Source organism: Neophocaena asiaeorientalis, unplaced genomic scaffold (assembly GCF_003031525.2).
Source record: "Neophocaena asiaeorientalis asiaeorientalis breed wild unplaced genomic scaffold, Neophocaena_asiaeorientalis_V1.1 scaffold134, whole genome shotgun sequence".
In the NCBI taxonomy this organism is placed as follows: domain Eukaryota; kingdom Metazoa; phylum Chordata; class Mammalia; order Artiodactyla; family Phocoenidae; genus Neophocaena; species Neophocaena asiaeorientalis.
This window is the reverse complement of record NW_020185339.1, coordinates 21,558,783-21,578,588: the sequence shown is the minus strand read 5'-3', so window position 1 is coordinate 21,578,588 and position 19,806 is coordinate 21,558,783.

The window sequence follows — 19,806 nt, the reverse complement described above, 5'->3', positions numbered from 1 at the left end:
ACCCCAAACTCGCAGTCCTTCCCTCCCCCTTGGCAACCACAGGTCTGTTCTCTATGTCTGTGAGTCTGTTCCTGTTTCATAGATAAGTTCATTTGTGCCATATTTTAGATTCCACATATAAATGATATTATATGGTATTCTTTTTTCTGACTTACTTAGTATGACAATCTCTAGTTGCATCCATGTTGCTGGAAATGGCATTATTTCCTTCTTTTTTATGGCAGAGTAGTATTCCATTGTGTATATGTAGAGTGGTACATTTCTTACAATTGATGAACTTACACTGACACAACACAATGTGTTAATAGTTAACTTAATATCCATTAGGGTTCACTCTTGCTTTCGTATATTTTATGGGTTTGGACAAATGTATAATCACATGTGCCTGTCATTATAGTACCATACAGAATATTTTCACTGCCCTAAAAATCCTCTGTTTTGCCTGTTCATCCCTGTCCTCACCTTACTCCCTGGCAACCACTGATCTTTTTACTAACTCCATAGTTTAGCCTTTTCCAGAATGCCATATAGTTGGAATAACACAGTATGTAGGCTTTTCAGATTAGCTTCCTTCACTTAGGAATGTGTATTTAAGGCTTCTCCAAGTCTTTTCATGGCTTGATAGCCTGTTTCTTTTAAGAGCTGAATAATATTCCATAGCCTGGATATACCACCCTTTATTTATTCATTCACCTACTGAAGGACATCTTGGTTGCTTCCAAGTTTGGCAATTACGAACAAAGCTGCTGTAAACATCTGTGTGCAGGTTTTTCCGTAAACACAAGTATTCAAACTCATTTGGTTAAACATCAGGGAGCATGATTACTACATCACATGGTAAGAGTATGTTCAGTTTTGTAAGAAACTGCCAAACTCTCTTCCAAAGAGGTTGTACCATTTTGCATTCTCACTAGCAATGAATGAGAGTTTCTGTTGCTCCGCATCCTTGCCAGCACTTGGTGTTGTCAGTGTCCTGGGTTATTCCATTCTGCTAAGTGTATAGTGGTTAAAGGGAGAGTCATTAATAAAAAACAGAAACAAAAAACCAGGTTGCGTTATATGACAGTTTCTGTCTAAAATAAAATAAGATGCAATAGGCACTTGTTCTTTCTTTTGGTTTTCCTTAGCTCATAGTCTTCTCCCATTTCTCCTTGTCAAGCCTCGCTAAGGTTTGACTCTGTTGACCTAGAACAAATAGACTGCCAGATATTTCTCCAACAAAGATGGATTTATTGAAGATCAGCAGAGAATTGCAATTTGGGGTCTGCAACCATGGCGAGCCATGTGCAAGTCCCTGCTCAGTGAGGGAAGGAGAACACTTTTATAGAGAAGAAAAGGAAGCTGGGAGCGTTATAGTAAACGGAGTCCATGGCTTTTCATTGGTTGAATCCTTGCCAGGAAAGAAAAAGGAGTCTTTCTTCTTCCCGTTTGGGCTCTGTTAATGTCACAGGGTGTGAGAGCTCCCCATCGGGCCTCCTGACTCTATTTAATTGAGGTTCCTGTATATTAACTTTTTTGCACCTCTAACCTCCTTATCTTTTACTTCTTACCATAGTAAGTATTGTTTCAACAGCCCTAATTAATAAGATTTTATTATTAAAATATTTTTGCTTTACATGCTCCTTGTCCTAGGTGAGCTCCCATGACAGTCTCCAGAGGTATATGTCAGGAAGACTGAACCATAGTAGGTAAAGATAAGAAGGAAATTGCCAGACAGCAACCAAAGTTACATTCTGTGAGCCTGCTTGTGAAATCCAGGGAGTCTGAAATAGGTTTATCCAAGATATGGGGTAAAAGAAGGCTGCAAGTAAGAAAAGAGTATTTGGGGTCTTAGGAATTGCAATTTGGGAGATATGGATTTGGGTAAAACTGAAAGGGTGTTCCAGGGATGAGAAAGAGTCAGGGGCTTATAAAGGCAAAAGCCACAATATTGTCTGGCAAGAATTATGACTGACTCAGACACAAAAACGGAAATATTTGTTCTTAAGGGATAGGCTATCATGAGTTATTTTAGAGTAAGGGTCCAATAAGTATCTTGAGTTCTTGGAACACTGGGCAGACGTTCTGGATGCCTGCAGTAAGACAGTAAGTGGTCAAAATTCAGATTCCATCCAGGCTGAGACGTGCATACGTCACACTTCCTCATTAGCCTCCTGGCTCTGTTTTAGAGAGCTCTTTTGGCAATACTGACTCCATCTTGGTTTCCCTCTCATAAATTATAAGTGAAGAAAAAAATAGTGTACACTGTCCTAGAATGTTCGGATAAAGGCTGTGAATCAGTAGGTCAGGGAATCCACACATATGTGGATTCTATATACGTAAATATATGTATATTTATATATATACACTTTTATGAATATATATAAATTTGTATATATATGTATATATATATATATATATATGACAGAGAAACTATCATAAATGCTCTCTGGAGCTAACATATTGAGTTTTGATTCCTCTGCATATAGAAGATAATTACTTGCTTTTGGTGTGAGAGAGGCAGTGTGAAGAAGAATGAGGGCATGAGGGTCTGGGAAGAAACCTGGAGAAAGTCCATCTTCCAACATTAATGGGGGAGAAAAAGCGTAGGATCTAATAAAGTACATAGAATTAAGGAGAAAATCCAGAAGAGTATTATGTCACAGAAACTGAGGCACAAGTGTTTCAAGAAAGAGGAGTTCACGAGCGTCAAAATAAGGACTGAGGAATGTCAGCTGCATGTAGTGACACGGCAGTCATTGAAATCCTTAGAAGGAGTTGCTGTGGAGCAAAGACGAGAAAGTAAGCCAGACAGGAGCAGTGCGTAAGAGGAATGAGAAGAGGTAAACGATGTCTCCTGAAAGTTTGGTTTTCAAGAGGACAACCGTGGGGCAGTAGCCGAAAGTTTTTATTTTTTACTCTAAAATAGAAGTCAAGGGCTTCCCTGGTGGCGCAGTGGTTGAGAGTCCACCTGCCGGTGCAGGGGACATGGGTTCGTGCCCCGGTCCGGGAAGATCCCACATGCCGCGGAGCGGCTGGGCCCGTGAGCCATGGCCGCTGAGCCTGCGCGTCCGGAGCCTCTGCTCCGCAATGGGAGAGGCCACAACAGTGAGAGGCCCGCGTACCACAAAAAAATTTTAAAAATAAAAATAAAAAATAAATTAGAAAAATAAAGTAGAAGTCAAGGTCACTTGCTAAGAGTAAGCAGGATAACTGTGGGCCAATGTTTGGAAAACAAGTAGAGAGCGTTTGAGGTAATTGTGGAGAATGCAAAAGTGAGTTATCAGAGAATCAGAGAAATGTGGCAATGCTGAGGGCCCATTTGAAATTGTTGCATTCCAGTTTACAGTAGAATTCATATATTGTCTAATGAGATATTTTCCAGTGGTTTTAGAATAATCTGTGCAGGCTTAGAGAAGACAGGTTCATTAAAGATAGGGGTTTGGGCAGGTGTGTTCAATTAAAAATGAAGGAAAATGAGTTTCGTTTTGCAAGAGGGTTGCTGAGATGATGTACCATGAAATCTAAGTAGGAAAGGAGAGGAGGGACCACCACAATAGGTGGTCTCTTTTTTGTTGAAGAACAAAAGCAGATAAGCACGCTGAAAAGAGTGTAGGTGGTATTCAGAGTGAAATGTTTGATTATTCATTTTATAGTTGTTACGCATGTTGACAAGAACCAAGGTGTGATGGTGAGAGTAGCTCAAATAGAGGAGGGGCTGTCATTGAAGGTGAATGATTTTAATCACTTGGAGGCCATTGGATCAAACAAGCCGTTCAAGGGGACATTTAAGTCACCAGGGCAATGGCTAGAAATGAGGTATATAGGGATACAGAGGAATTCTGTAAGCCAAGCTGTGAAATTGCTAACAAATGAAAGGGGGTGACATGAAGGTTGCTAAGAACAAGGAAGGAAAGAGGGTGCTGTAGATGAATATAACACATCTCAAAGAGACTTCCTTTTCTTTAAGAAGATAGAGAAATAAAGTTTTGGCAGAGGCATTAGTGATGGGAGGGAGGGGCAGAGATCATACGTCTCAGCCCCAAGATTACTGAGGAATAAGAACTTCAGCAGCTTGAGAAAACGCGAGAGAAAATGGAGTGTCAGGGGTCAAAGCAATTTCACTTAAGTCAAGAGTTAGGGAGCACCTTAAGGAAATATAGGTCACAGTTTGAGTAGTGGTTTGGGAGGCCTGGGGCGGGTCAGTGAAGTACCAGAGTTTAGTGCTGGAAAGGTGCATGTGCAAGGGGAACATGTCAGGGGGGAGGAGGTAACAACCTATAGTCCAGATGTTGACTGATGAAAACTGGGATGTGGGCAGGATGGATTTGGTCTCTACAGTTACTTATTTATTTTTTTGGCTTATAACTTTGAGCATTTATCTTTATCTTTTGTGGGTCTGTGGGTTGGCTGAGGTTCTGCTGGGATCTGCCAGGTGTAGTTCCAGGCTCTGGGTTGGTATTTTCGTTTCCTAGGGCTGCCATAACAAAATACCACAGACTGGGTGGTTTAAACAACAGAAATGTATTTTCTCACAGCTCTGGAGGTTAGAAGTCCAAGATTGAAGTGTTGGTAGGATTGGTTTCTCCTGATGCCTCTCTCCTTGGCTCGCAGATGGTCTTCTTCTCACGGTGTCCTCATGTGATCATTCCTCTGTGTGCGTATCCCTGGTGTCTCCATGTGTGTCCAGATTTCCTCTTTATTTTTTTTTTAACATCTTTATTGGAGTATAATTGCTTTACAATGGTGTGTTAGTTTCTTCTCTATAACAAAGTGAATCAGCTGTACATATACATATATCCCCATATCTTCTCCCTCTTGCGTCTCCCACCCACCCTCCCTATCCCAGCCCTCTAGGGGGTCACAAAGCACCGAGCTGATATCCCTGTGCTATGCAGCTGTTTCCCACTAGCTGTCTATTTTACATTTGTCTACAGTTACTTTAAAGAGAGAATCCTGCCTGTAGCAGCTACATGAACATTTATTAGCTCAGCTAATGAATCTTCATAAACTGATTGAGAGGATTAAATACGTTTATGCAAACACTTCATAAAATAGAATGGAATATATAAATGTCCATTATTATTTAAATATCTGAATCAACTTTAATAAAACAATTTAGGTATCAATTAAGATATTCTTTCCTCTTTTAAAGCTATAAGCATTATTTCTACTGAAACTGGAGTTATTGATAATAATACAGAAGAGCATATCATGACAAAATGTACATGAGATCTAAATTTGATCAAATTCTGTTTTTTTAAGATGGAATCCCATCATTATTCCAGATTCTTTACTATGTGGTTCAAATTTTTAAGGCACTTGATTGCCAAGTTTCCTTCTTCCAATTTTGCTTGATTCCAATGCTTGCTAATCCTGTTTACAGCATCATTTGGCATTTTTACTTTGAGTAGAAAAAACAATAAACCATATGGCAAGACTATTTTAAATGTCGCTTTAAGCATGTTTCTAGAGCCATGAATAATCCCAAAACATATATTATTTAAAGCCTCTTTCAAATACTGACCTTTTATTCATTGTGTATATATAATATCTATCATCTGTTAATTTTCTCTTGTATGCTAGATATTCTATGTATATTATCTCTAATCTTCATAACAAGCAACACAAGTGGATTTTCTAGGTTTTATTTTCCCAATGAGACAAGTAAGACTTGGAGAGATTAGGAAACCTGTCCGAAGTCTCCAGCTTACAAGTAATGAGTGTCCTGGATTCAAATCTGAACGTGTCTGATTCCAAAGCTCATGCTCTTTAATATTGTGTTGCCTCTAATTATTGCAGTCACCTTTTCTGTTAGGATAGGATTTGAAGGATCCAAGGAAAGGCTCTGGTTCCCTGAACACCCCTTTACTTACTTTTTGCAGTTCTGAATTTCCACCATTACAGAGTCAATCATTTGGGTTACCATTTTGATTTTTCTACCAAATAACTTCCCAAAAACTTAAAATATAGGCTGGAAATCACTCACACATTCCTATAAATTTGTTCATCAAAGCTGTTTCCTTTTGCAACGGTGTTCAGTGATCATGTGAGTTTGGTATATGAAAAGACTTGGGTCAAAAGATGTAATTTAGAAAGACTGCATCTTCACACGTGGGATTGTCCCTTGGTGGGACTGCACTGTGGAGAACACTGGGCTGTGCATGAGTTCTGGGTATTGTAGGGCACAAGACTCTAGAGTGAGATTCAGAAATTATATATCAAAATACTTTATAAACAAAGTACTTTCTTCACAGTTTTGTTCACAAGTAGGTTTACTTTACAAACCCTTTTAAATCAAAATAAGATGCACAGCCAGGGATGAACTTTTTTTCTGCCCGCAAGAGATGTATCAAAATATTGCAAATCATATTTAATTTTTGATATGCTGTAGATAACAAACAGATATTCCATTTTTTAGGTGTTTCAACCTGTTGTTTCAACTACTTCTTCCTTATCATGGGCATATTTTAAATAGTTGATTTTTTTTTTAAATATAGGGAATAATTTTTCAGTCTTTTGCAAGTATTAACATGGCAAATTGGCTTTTACTTCTTTTTTTTCATTTCATTGTCACTGCTGCATCTGCTTTGGATGGCAACTAACTGCCTAAGTATGTATACACATTAAACCAGATGCTCTCAGGACCCAAATAGTTTATATTAATTTATAAAGAGAAAAGTAAGATGAATGATTTCAGAATTAGTTTTATAAAGTTACATGAGATTATTATTTATTCTCCACATTTATGAGAGTAGTAATCTGTAGAAATGAAATATCTTGGTTAAGTACAATATCTGTACCAGAATGTTGCAAACATATATGTATATATGTCTGTGTATATATGTATATATGACATATATAAAATAATAATATTAAAATCACATTCCAAATCAGAAGTAATACCTTTACCCGTTTTACTGCCATTTAATCACTGAGAGAAATCATCCTCTGCTTATAATCTTGAGCTGCTTCACTGAAATTTGACAAAACCTGTGTTACACACATTATAGAAAGATTTAAGTAAATAATTCTTGATTTTCTTGGTGATTATAAGACCTGAAAACCCAAGATGTTTTAAGACCTTTTATAATGAGATTTATTTGGTTTAATGTTAAATGAGTAAACTCAATCACAAATTAGTACAGACAGCATACTTACTACATTCTGGTCTTGATTTTTTTCCTTTTTTCTCCCTAAATAATATGTTTTGTGAATGTACTTTTTGTTCTAATTCTTCAAGAAATAAAATTTGGAGCCCTTATGAGAAAAATGATAGTCATGTGTATAATAGAATGTAAATAATTAGCATTTCATAATCTGAAAAGTTGCTTTATGTTCCCAAATTATCTATATTTAGATACTCATCTATTTGCTTATTTACTGTAATTTCTAGTGCCATCTGTAGACTCATAAATACAAGCTAAACTTATTTTTTAACAAAAATAGTGTGGATCCTTGTTTACAATATTTTGTTTTAGAAAGAAGCAAGGATTTTTAGAACATAAGAAATGCACTGTGCTTTACTCAGTCATTGGTAAACCAGTGTCTCAGATGCTTTAGGTTCAAAGTTTAATTTTGCAAGAAACTTGCTTTGATTGTGACACTAGAGCAAGTTTCTCTCTGCCAGTTTCCTCACTTGAAAAATGGAAAATAATGTTGACCTCATGGAGTTCTCAGATTGAAAAGCCAATGAGAGCAGTAGCTATTCTCAACTGTGGTGGCAATGATCTAAAGTGTTTAAGATCAGAACATCTGGGTCATGATCTGGATGATCTGTTAATGCCAAACAACCATGAGGTGAAATCAGAGACTTTTTTCTAACCTAATGGAAAACAGAATTCTTCCATGAACTGTGGAGGAGAGGATATGACCTGTTTAAACAACCTGTACAAATACAGGAAATGAAGATGACATTTTGTGTTGTAGGGGAATTTTACTAAACCTTGACCATACCTTTCAGTTAGAGTAATTATTAATTCAAGGCCCTCACATGATGTATGTGACCTCTTTTCACTGTAAAATGGAAAAACAGAAGCGTGATTTATTATATCTGTTACAGTTCATTGTCCAATGTCTTTCCTTTCAGGTTAGTATCATAATTGATTTATCTTACATTATTAGTAATCAGTTAATTTTGTGAGGTATAGTGACAACAAATGAACCAAGGCAATTAAGATATTGTGAGAATCATAACTGGTTAATAGTAGAACAAACTATTTTTTTATTGAGGTATAGTCGATTTACAATATTACATAAGTTTCAGGTGTACAACATAGTGATTCACAATTTTTAAAGGTCATACTCCATTTATCGTTATTATAAAATACTGGCTATATTCCCTACGCTATACAAAATATCCTTGTAGCTTATTTATTTTATACAAAGTAGTTTATAATGCTTAACCCCCTACCCCTGTCTTGCTCCTCCCCATTGGTAACCATGGTTTATTCTTTATATCTGTGAGTCTGTTTCTTTTTTGTTATATTCACTAGTTTTATTTTTTAGATTCCACATATAAGTGATATACAGAATTTGTCTTTCTCTGACCTATTTCACTAAGCATAATACCTTCCAAGTCCATCCTTGTTGTTGCAAATGGCAAAATTTCATTCTTTTTATGGCTGAGTAGTATTTCATTGTATATATACTACACCTTCTTTATTCATCTGCTGATGGACACTTAGGTTGCTTGCATATCTTGGCTATTATAAACAATGCTGCTATGATATTGGGGTGCATATATCTTTTCGAATTAATGTTTTTGTTTTCTTCAAATATATACCCAGGAGTGGAATTGATGGATCATATGGTATTTCCATTTGTAGTTTTTTGAGGAACCTCCATACTGTTTTCCACAGTGCCTGCCCCAATTTACATTCCCACAGTAGTGTACAAGGTTTCCCTTTTCTCCACATCCTTGCCAACATTTGTTATTTGTGGTGTTTTTGATGATAGACATTCTGACAAGTGTGAGGTGGTATCTCATTGTGGTTTTGATTTGCATTTCCCTGATGATTAGTGATGTTGAGCATCTTTTCATGTGCCTGTGTCTTTTTCAGAAAAATGTTTATTCAGGTCTTCTACCCTGTTTTAATGGATTTGTTTGGGGTTTTTTTTGGTTTTTTTTGTTTTGGCTGTGTTGGGTCTTTGTTGCTGTGTGCGGGCTTTTCTCTAGTTGCTGCAATTGGGGGCTACTCTTGGTTGCGGTGCGTGGGTTTCTCACTGCAGTGGCTTCTCTTGTTGCGGAGCACGGGCTCTAGGTGCATGGGCTTCAGTAGTTGTGGCACGTGGGCTTAGTTGCTCTGCAACATGTGGGATCTTCCCGGACCAGGGCTTGAACCTGTGTCCCCTACATTGGCAGGCGGATTCTTAACCACTGTGCCACCAGGGAAGTCCTGTTTGGGTTTTTTGATGTAGAGTTTTAAGAGCCATTTACATATTTTGATTTTATAAACAATTTTTTGTCTTTCCCTAATATGGTATCATCCAGTACTATGGTTTAGAAATCTTACTTGAGGTTCCACTAGCCATTCTCTGGTCTGTTTGAACTTGACAACTTCCTGAGTCCAGCTCCTGCTGTAAATTAGCAATCATGTTCAGTCATGCTTGCTGGAGCAATCTCTTCTTAACTATTGCTATATATTTATAGAAAAGTGTAGTGGTTTGTCAGTAAACTAGTGCTTTCCATACTATATTCTATTGAATATTAGCTCTGGAAGAATATTAATCAAGATTCCTCTTCCTAAAGGGACTCCTGTGGTCAAATTGTTTCAGAAATGCTAGCCTGCAATCATTCCTCTTGGAGATTCACAGGCTAGCTTGGCATGCCAAAGGAAGACCTCAAAAAGTCTTGCACAAAAGACACCTGATTAACTGTGACTCACTGAAGGCTATGGCTGAGGAACACACTAAACTTAGCAGGTCCCTCTTTTAGCCCTACATTAAAATATATTTCTACTATTTCTCTTGCTTCTTCTGGCATAACGTGCGTGGAAATAGCTCTTTTTTGGTAATTAATCAAGATGGGAGTCATAAATGGCCCCCTACAGAACTCTGAGCCTCAAGGACCACATGCAGCAGGAAAGCAGAAGGGAAGAATTCTCAGTCCAGGGCTTTGGGGAAAGTTTATTTAAATGCAGATCTTAGCCCAACCCCATGTCTACTAAATCTGTTCTCTGAGAGTGGGGTCCAGTAATCTACATTTTAAATCAACAGTTTAATTGTTAAAGCACACGAGCCAGACTCCGTTCTGAAGACATAGCATGCCCTATGACAGCAGAATGAGAGAAATTCTAACTGAAAGAATAACTGTGTTCCATAAAATTATATAATTCTACAAGGATAAGCTCTCCTAAAAAGAGACCGCTGATAGGGTGATGGATAAGACTCTGGTTAAAACACAGATTTTTTTTTTTTTTTTTTTTTAGTGAATCTTAAAACATCTCAGTTCACCTTCTTTGGATATTATCTGTCTGTCTGTTGCCTCAGACATTGACCTAATTCTTTTTCCACTCACTGTGCAGCTTCCCACCCAATCTTGAGGTGATTAGAACATTCTTTCCTTTTACATCTTATATGTAACCTCTTTCCATCTTTTCTGGACTTGTGTATAGTTTCTAATGGACTCCTACTCGTATGCATGTAATCGAACCTTAGCCTTACATAATTTTGTCCATGAGTCCTACATAATTTTGATACTGTTTACTTGAATCAACTCTGGTCACACTTTGCTAGAAAGTTATGGTTGCCTTCTGCCTTCTTAGTGTATGTACATCACTGGCTCAAACCCTGACAACTCCTGAATCTATAAGTCCTCTGCATACCACTAACTTATTTTAGCCCATCCTGCTTCATTTGAAAAATCTAATAAATATTTAAGTAAGCATCTCAGAAATAAAGATATTTTGTGGGTCCCATCTTTCCTTTTGTCTCATCTGTGGTTAAAAAAATCTAAATACTCTTTGGCTTTTCATTTGTATGCTCATCAGCTTTCTGTTTTGCCAAGAATATAGGGCTTGAGAAATATGCAGAAGTTGTGAAAGTTGTTTGCATTCCACTGAAATATTTCTTTAGCTGAAGGGGACCAAATCAATAAAATATGATGAAACCATATGCTCATTATTTCAAAGGAGAGCAGCGGCTTCAGGGAATATTGGGAGATTTATTAATTTTATCACTACCTCTCATTAAGGCTAGATATCTCCAAACCTGATTTCCTAAATAAAATGCACCTCAGTAGGAAAAGCACACTTGTAGAATTTGTACTGATATTCTATTTGATGTATTTCCACAGTTACTTTTATGGTGGAGAAAGCATTGTACAATCTGAAAATATTAAGCACACACACAAAAAAATTCAATTCATTACATCAAAAAGGTTTATAGCATACCCATGGTTTGGGAATGCCATAGAGAAATGAGTCTTGGCAAAGATGAATGCTTACTGCTATGGGCCATATGTGCATGAAAATGAGTTTGCAACTTTCCAGGCAAGATGCCAAATGAATAGTCTGCCGTCTGGTAAGAGAGGTGACGTGTTCTGTCTTCTTGTTCTCACCAATTCTAGATGTACAAGAAGACTCAGATTTGCTCTTTGGAAGACTTCTATCCAAGTACAAAATCAAGTAAATGAGCAGACCAAGTCAAATAACCAATGCATTGAAGTGTTTTATTAATTCGGTTTAAACTCATGTCCACATACCCAAGGGAGTTCAAAGTCATGAAAATTCGTTGCCCAATTAGTTAATCACAATTATAAAATTTAAAATGAATAACAGAAAGGAGACATTTAATCTAACCACCTGTGTCCCATTCTTTAAAACAAAGCAAAGCAAAAAAGGCAAAACAAATAAACAACAGAAAAACAAAATCCCTAGGAGGAAATTACAGAATCTCTGTTGAATTTAAGAGAGTTTTAAACAGTGCATATTATTACAATATACTCTCTCATATAAGTAGAAGTTAAGACAAATTGTCTAAAAACACTGATTAAAAAATGTTTTTACATTTTCATTGAGGTATAATTGACATACAATAAACTGCATATATTTAAAGAGCTATTTTGATAAATTCGGATATCAACACAATCAGGACAATGAATATATCTGTTAATCCCCAAAGTTTCCTTACACCCATTGGAAATCCCTCCTTCCTGCCCCTCCCCAGCCCCACCCCCAGGTAGTCACTAATTTGCTTTCTGTCACTATAGTGTTTTTTTTTCTAGAATTTTATACAAATGTATTCCTAGAATGGACCCTTTTTTGTCTGACTTCTTTTATACAGAATAATCATTTGGGCAATAGTCAGTGATGTTTCAACTGAAACAAAAGTTCATTCTTATTTTATTGTCGAGTAATATCTCATTGTCTGATTATACCACAATTTTTTATGCACTCACCTGTTGTTGGACATCTGTGTTGTTTACAGTTTTTGACTATTACAAATAAGGCCACTAGGAAATGTTGTGTACAAGTCTCTTTGTAAATGATTGCTTTCATTTCTCTTGGGTAAATTCCTTGAGTGATATGGCTGAGTCATAGAGTAGGTGTATGCTTAACTATTTAAGAAACTACCAAACTATTGTTTTTCCAAAGTGGTGTTCTACTTTGCATTCCTGCCAGCAGGGTATGAGAACTTCCAGTTGCCCCAAATCCTCACCAGCTCTTGGTATGGTCAGCCTTTAATTTTACCCATTCTATTGACTGTGTACTATCTCTTTGTGATTTTAATGTTCATTTCCCTGATAATCAATAATGTTGAATTTATGTTAATGTGCTTCTTTGCCAAATTCTCTGGTGGCATGTATATTTAAATACTTGACCCATTTTAAAACTTAGTCATTTATCTTCTCTTCACTGAGTGTCAAGGGTTATTTGTATATTCCTTATACACCTCCTTCATCAGATATATGTTTTACAAATATTTTCTCCCAGTTGGTGGACTGAATTTTTACTTTTTATAAAATTTAATGAAGTCTAATTATTGATATTTTAAAATATAGTTTTTGCTTTTGCAGTCATATTTAAGAAATCTTTACCTTAGCCAAGGTCCTTAATGATTTTCTCCTGTTTTATTCAAGATTTTAGAGTTTTAGCTCTTATATTTAGGTCTATAATACCTTGTGAGTAATGTTTTTTTACATGGTATGATATCAGGACTGAGATTCACTTGTTTTTGCCTATGACTACCTATAAGTTCCAGAAGCATTTGTTGAAAAATTTATTTTTCCTCCATTGCATTGGCTTGTAACATTTGCCAAAAATCAGGTGACCATATATTTGTGGGTCTATTTCTTTATTTCCTATACAGTTCCACTGATTTATTAGTCTATCTTTACATTAATACCAAAATGCCTTACTAAAGCTCCATAACTCTTGAAATCATGTAGTTTATGTCCCCCGAATCTTATTTATATGTTTTCAAATTTGTTTTAGCTGTTCTGATTCTTTACATTTTCATATAAATTTTAGAATAAGCTTTCAATTCTTAAAAAAAAAAAGTCTGTTCAGATTTTGATTAAGATTATATTGGATTTATAATAAATTTGGAAGGTATTGGTGAAGATATGGAGCAACTAGAATATTCATATATTCTAGTGAAAATACAAAATGGTACAGCCACTTTGGAAACAATTTAGCTGTACATATAAAGTTAGACATACACTTACCATATGACTTGGCAATCCAACTCTGCCTGTTTACCCAAGAGAAATGGAAACATATGTTTAAAGCAATCGTTTTACTGGAATGTTTATATCAGCTTTACTCAAAAAAGCCATAAAGTGGAAACACGTTCAGATTTACATCAGATAGTTAATACATAGAAAAATTGTGCTATATTCATATAATGAAATACTACTCAGCCATAAAAAAGAACTGTTGATATGTGCAATACAGATGAATCTCAAAAGCAATAGGCCAAGTGGAAGAAACCAAACATAAAAGACTATATTATGTATATTTTAAATTCTATTTACATGAAATCCTAGAAAAGGAAAACTATAATGACAACATAGATCAATGGTTGTCAAAGGCTGGAGTGGCAGGGAGAGAATTTGTTGCAAATGCACATTAAGGAACTTTTTAGGGTGATAAAAGTGTCTCCAAAGTATTCTACAACGTGATTGCAATGGAGGTTTCATGACTGTATATATTTGTCCAAATTCCTGTAATTGTACTGTTACAAATATTAGATTTTATTGTATATAAATTATAACTCAAAGCTGGCCAAAAAATGTGCAAAACTGCATACATCTTGGAGATCTCTGGATATAATCAAAGTTGAGAAAATTCCATGTGATTCTGCCTATACAATTTAAGGTGCATTACTTTTTGGTGGTATGCTTTCTATGTACAGTGTATTAGCTATTTAACATAATTCAAACACTAAAGAAGAAAATTAACTTACCAATTAAGATTACAGGTAAAATTTAGGTAACTAGGAACCATTGATACAATGTATAATCTAGTACAAACATAAGTTCAAGAATAAAACCTTTCTGTCACAACCAAAATGGTTTCAATGAAGATTGATAATTAAAAGATATTCATATTACTATTTCTAAAATCATATTTTATGACCTTGAGGCTTAAGGACATGACATCTTTAATTTAAAGTGGTCTCACCTGATTTGAGCTGACTCAGTGAAATCTAGTGCCTAAGTGTGTTCCCTTTCTACAACCATTTTTTTCTCCATTATTATGAAAATGCTCCTCAATTTAAGAATGCTTAACATTTGGAGTGTTGCCATATAGCCTTTATTATGTAGCATCAACATTTGGTAATGATTCCAAAAGTACTTTTGAAATGTTTACTTTGAGTTTTGTATTAAGTGTTGTGCATCAAGGGACCATATGGTCAGGCATTTTCTAACTTTTTTCAACTGGTGTTATGGCAAAACTACTATACTGAATGTAACTGAGAATATATAAAACCTAACTAAAATTTAAATGTTCAAACAAGAGACACATTGAGTAAGTGATGATACCAGAATACAATAAAAGCTCTTTAATTTACAAGTTACCAGAGGCAAACATACTTTAAAGTTGATGTAAATCAAGAAAAAAAAATTACTTTTTGTGTGAGAAAGATACAATCAAAGGAAGTAGAGGTTTCCTTGTTAACACAAAGCCAGAATTAACATTTAGATTCCCAATATCTCCTGTAGGACATAGAGGAGAAAACTGATTTTTCCCTTTTACTCTCAATTAATTTTCAATCTGTTAAAGATAAATAGGCAGAGCCTAATTCTAAAGCTGTCTATGTTCTAGAATCTATTGATGTGGTCTAATTTCAGTGTGTACCTTTGGGGCCAATGACAACAATTATTTTCAAGGGACATTGCTAATGAAACACCAATCATAGAGCTGACACAGTGTGGTGACATGGATAGAAAATCATATAGAGAAAATGGCAAAAAGTAAAAGGAAATCTTTAATCTTATCTTGCTAATAACAGGAAAACAAATGAATAAACACCAGACATGGACAGAAGGAGGAAGTGTTGAAAATATTATTGCTGTATCACATTTAATATCCAAGGAAATTTTGAAAAATCCAGTTTAATATTCATATATTTTCTGAAATCCAGATACTATATATTTTATCTATATAATATCACATGTTATATGTATATAAACATTTTGACACACTGATATATAAATTTGTCTACTTTACAATCACTTCTTGAACCTTTATAACATACACTTCTTATTAGAGACACAGAAATGAATAAGATGTTTGGTCATTAAGAAGACAGGGAAGAAATGATTATTTTATACATATTTGTGTGTGTATATATATATATATATACACACACACACACACACAAACACACACATACATATATATATATACAGAGAGGGAGAGAGAGAGAGAGACATCAGATGCAATTGGGAGCACAGAGGATAGGGTTCCCAAACTCTACTCTGACAAGTTGGATGGGTTGGAAAGCAAAGGTAAACAAAATCAGAAAGGGGATTTTGGGCACAGGAAACAGCTTATGCAAATACAAAATTATAAGCGTATAGTCATTATGTAAACAGTTTTGTATGACCAAAGTATAAAATTTTCATCTTTTGAAGGGTGGCGCAGTGCAGGAAACTATTAAAAACAGGATTGGTAAACTATCAAGTCAGATGGTTAAGGGTTTATTAAGCAAGCCAAGGGGGTTAATTATTGGAAAAAAGAAGCCATTGACGAATTTTTTTCAGAGATACACTGTGATCAGATTTGCATTTATGAAAGATCTCTTGATATTGAAGGGGAGCAGAATATGCCACCCCCAAATATGCTACTTGAGCATATTAATTTTTCGAATTAAAGTTAAACAACTGATATAAGAGTGACACTGTGACTTCCTTTGCCCCCCTGAAGGCAGAAAATAAATCCCCCATATGAAATTTACCCTCCCTCTACCAGAGGGGTAGAAGGCATCCTTATCACCAGAGACAGAGAATTTGGGACCGAGAAGGCTGTATAAATAAACCTTGTTACTTCTTCACCAGTTTGCCACCCCAAGCCTGAACCCCTTTGTCTTGTCAGTTCTTCACAGATGTATTGTTTCCTTGCCTAATGGTATAAAAGCTGCCTGTTTTGTTCACTTCTTTGAGTCTCATATTTTTATGGGATCCCACACATGTGAAATTAAATTTGCTTTTCTCCTATTAGTCTGCCTTATGTCAATTTAATTATTAGAACAGCCAAAGAACCTAGAAGGGAAGAAGGGAAAAGTTTCCTCCCCTACAAGATCTACAACTACTCTGACTTGCATAATTTTCGATCTCTTTTAAGGAAAATGACCATTCCTTTGCAAGCTAACACATCTATCTGGAGAACACATTTAACATTCAATAGATGCTTGTGACAGATCTCTGAACCCTGCAGACAGAAGAAATACAGTAGACTCTTGAACAACACAGGCTTGAGCTGTGCAGTTCCACTTACATGCAGATTATTTTCAATAGCAAATGCTACAGTACTACACGACCAGCAGTTGGTTGAATCCATGGATGCCTGGCAACTGAAATGGAGGAAGCGCATGCTGATTCTCTGAGTGCACAGGGTGTCAGTCCCCCGAAACCCGACGTTGTTCAGGGGTAAACTATATTTTTATGGTTTGGATTAAATAGTATTATAATTATTTTCACATATGAGCTATGTGAAAGTAGAAATCATTCTGTTCAGGTTTACATCTACAGTAGTAGCTCTCCAATCAACAGCTGAAGATTTAAATACAAATGAACCAAAAGAAATGACTGGTAATGGAGAGCATGAAAACAAACTAGATATAAGTTTGTTGGGGTAAACAGAAATAGTGAAACGTCTAGCAAAGAGCAGGTGTTGATGGCATGTAGGGGTTTTGACATCTTAAAAACCCCTATATATTTTTTTGTGCTATGTATTATTATGTTAGATCGCTTAGTTTATGAGCATGGAATTTGAGAAGATTATACCTACAAAGTCTAGTCCCAAGGAATGTCATAATTACTTTTACATTAACTGAAAGACTTGAGTAAAACCAAAATATTAACTGCTAACCAGCGTTTTGAATATGCAAAATTATTTGTTTGAGAATTTTAATAGGAAAATACATTTTTTGAAAGCAGGCAAAAAATGAGTCATGCATCTTATTGAGTACTCCCAGAAAAATAATGTGCTATAAACTATTAAATGGAAATCCACTAAGATGACCAAAACAACCAATGAAAAGTGAATGACACTGACAAAGTTATATAGTAAGAATAGATAATACAACAGGTTAAAACAAACCATCAGTTTTTGTTTTTCCAAAGTAAGACTGTAAGAGGAATTTAACCAAGACTGGTAACTACTTGGTAATTCCAAATTACTATATTTTTTAAAATTATTGTGACTTGTTAAAAGACATTATGTAAGAATATTATTTTGAATTTCAGTAATATCTCAGAATATGCTTTTGATCAACTACAAGGTGCTGGGGATTTCTTGAAAAAGGAAATCTTTTAAAGAAATGCTTTCTTTTCTGGAATATGTGAAAAAAAACACATTAACAAGTAATTATACTGTGGCAAATGGTATAATAGAAGCACAGCATTATTAAGTACTATGAGAAAACACACAATGAGAAAGATCTTTTTTTCTGACCAGATACAGGAAGAAGAAATTGAAGTAGCTCCTGAGTTGGGCTTTGTTGTAGGAAAAGAACAAATGGGCAATAGAAATTGAAGTAGCTCCTGAGTTGGGCATTGTTGTAGGAAAAGAACAAATGGGCAATTTGTTAATGTAGGTTTTTTTTTTTCTTTAGTTCTCTCATTATGGGGGAAGCTGTCTATTCAATTAAAAAATGAGAAAGGAAATGGTGGCAATGAAAACTAAATATAACATAGTATGAGGCATAAACTTCAGAGTATAATCACTATTTACTTACTAGTTATTTTTGGAAAATCTCTCTCTTCAGAATGCAGCAATTCAGTGAGCATTGAGTTTTCCATGTGCCAAGCATACCTCCTATGTACCAGGCACTCCTCTGAGGACTAGTCTAGAGGCACGGAGGTCAAAAGAGCCTTTGCTGTCAGGGAGCTGGCATTCCAGTGAGGGAGACAATACATGAGATGAAATTTGCTCAGACAAGTGAATGATGAGCAGGCATCTTCTATGTGACTGCTGGAGCTACTGGACTTGCCTAGTAGGATTCCCTGGACAAAAAAGAGATCTTGAGTTTTAGGAAGTCTTGATGTGTATAAGGGGAAAAAAGCCATATTTTTTTCTGGATATAAAAATTTTCAGTGACTTTTCAAGAATATCGTACATTTGTATTAGGGAAAGTACCTTTGAATGTACCTTTTATTTATATAAACACTTCCCCGTGTTTTTAGAAAACAAAACCAATATCAGAATGTAAATGTTTATCTTAAGAACAGCACTATTCTTGTAGGTAAAGCACAATGCCCTGTGTAATTTTTAGTATGTCTGCAGAACTTTTGCCCATTTGGAAGAAATGTTTCTTGGTCTTGTAAGAATTTAGTGTTCACTGAACTGTAAACTGATCTTACTTGAAGTCTTATGTGTATTGGTTTTCAAGTATTTGTGGATGAAGCTGATACTGCAAAAAAAGAAAAAATTCTACAGGTGTGAGCTTCATGCCACACAAGACAGGCTGTGAATCAGAATTTGACTAGTTTTAAAAAATAATTTGCATATAGTATAATTTAGATGAGTGATTTAGAAATGTCACTCTTGGACTATTATTTTCCAATTGATGAGGCCGTGGTGACCGAAGGATTGTTCCACATCTTTTTGGGAGATAATATGGAATTTTCTCTAAATGGTGAGGCGTTTAGAAGCATTCTAGGAAGGGCTTTGTTGGAGACAAAAATCTGAGATATGGGTTTAAAATAGGGACCTCTCTATAACTCATAGCAATTTGATTTTCAATTTGGAGTCACAGATATCCATAGAATTCTCCCAGTAGTTTCTCAAATTTATAAGTGTATGTGTGTGTGTGTGTTTTGAGCAGGAGTTGGCATCTTTCCACAAGTTAGACAGGGAAACAGATGCTGAGGATGGCCATGGACCTGCAGACCCTGAGAACAGGCATATTTAGGAGCTAGTTTTACATTACTTTTGGTGCTGTATTTCTGTATTCTTGTCCTCACATCTTTCACTAAAATATTAGTAAAATGGTTGTCATCATCAGAGTTGTATAGTGATGAATTATGAGAAAGGCTTGTTGCATGTTAAGGATGGGGTGACATTGGAGAGAATAGTAAGGCTGACCTTCCAATAGCTTTAATACGGGGTGATCACCCTGCAGAGGCTGACTGCACCCTGCAGAGTGGTTCTCTAT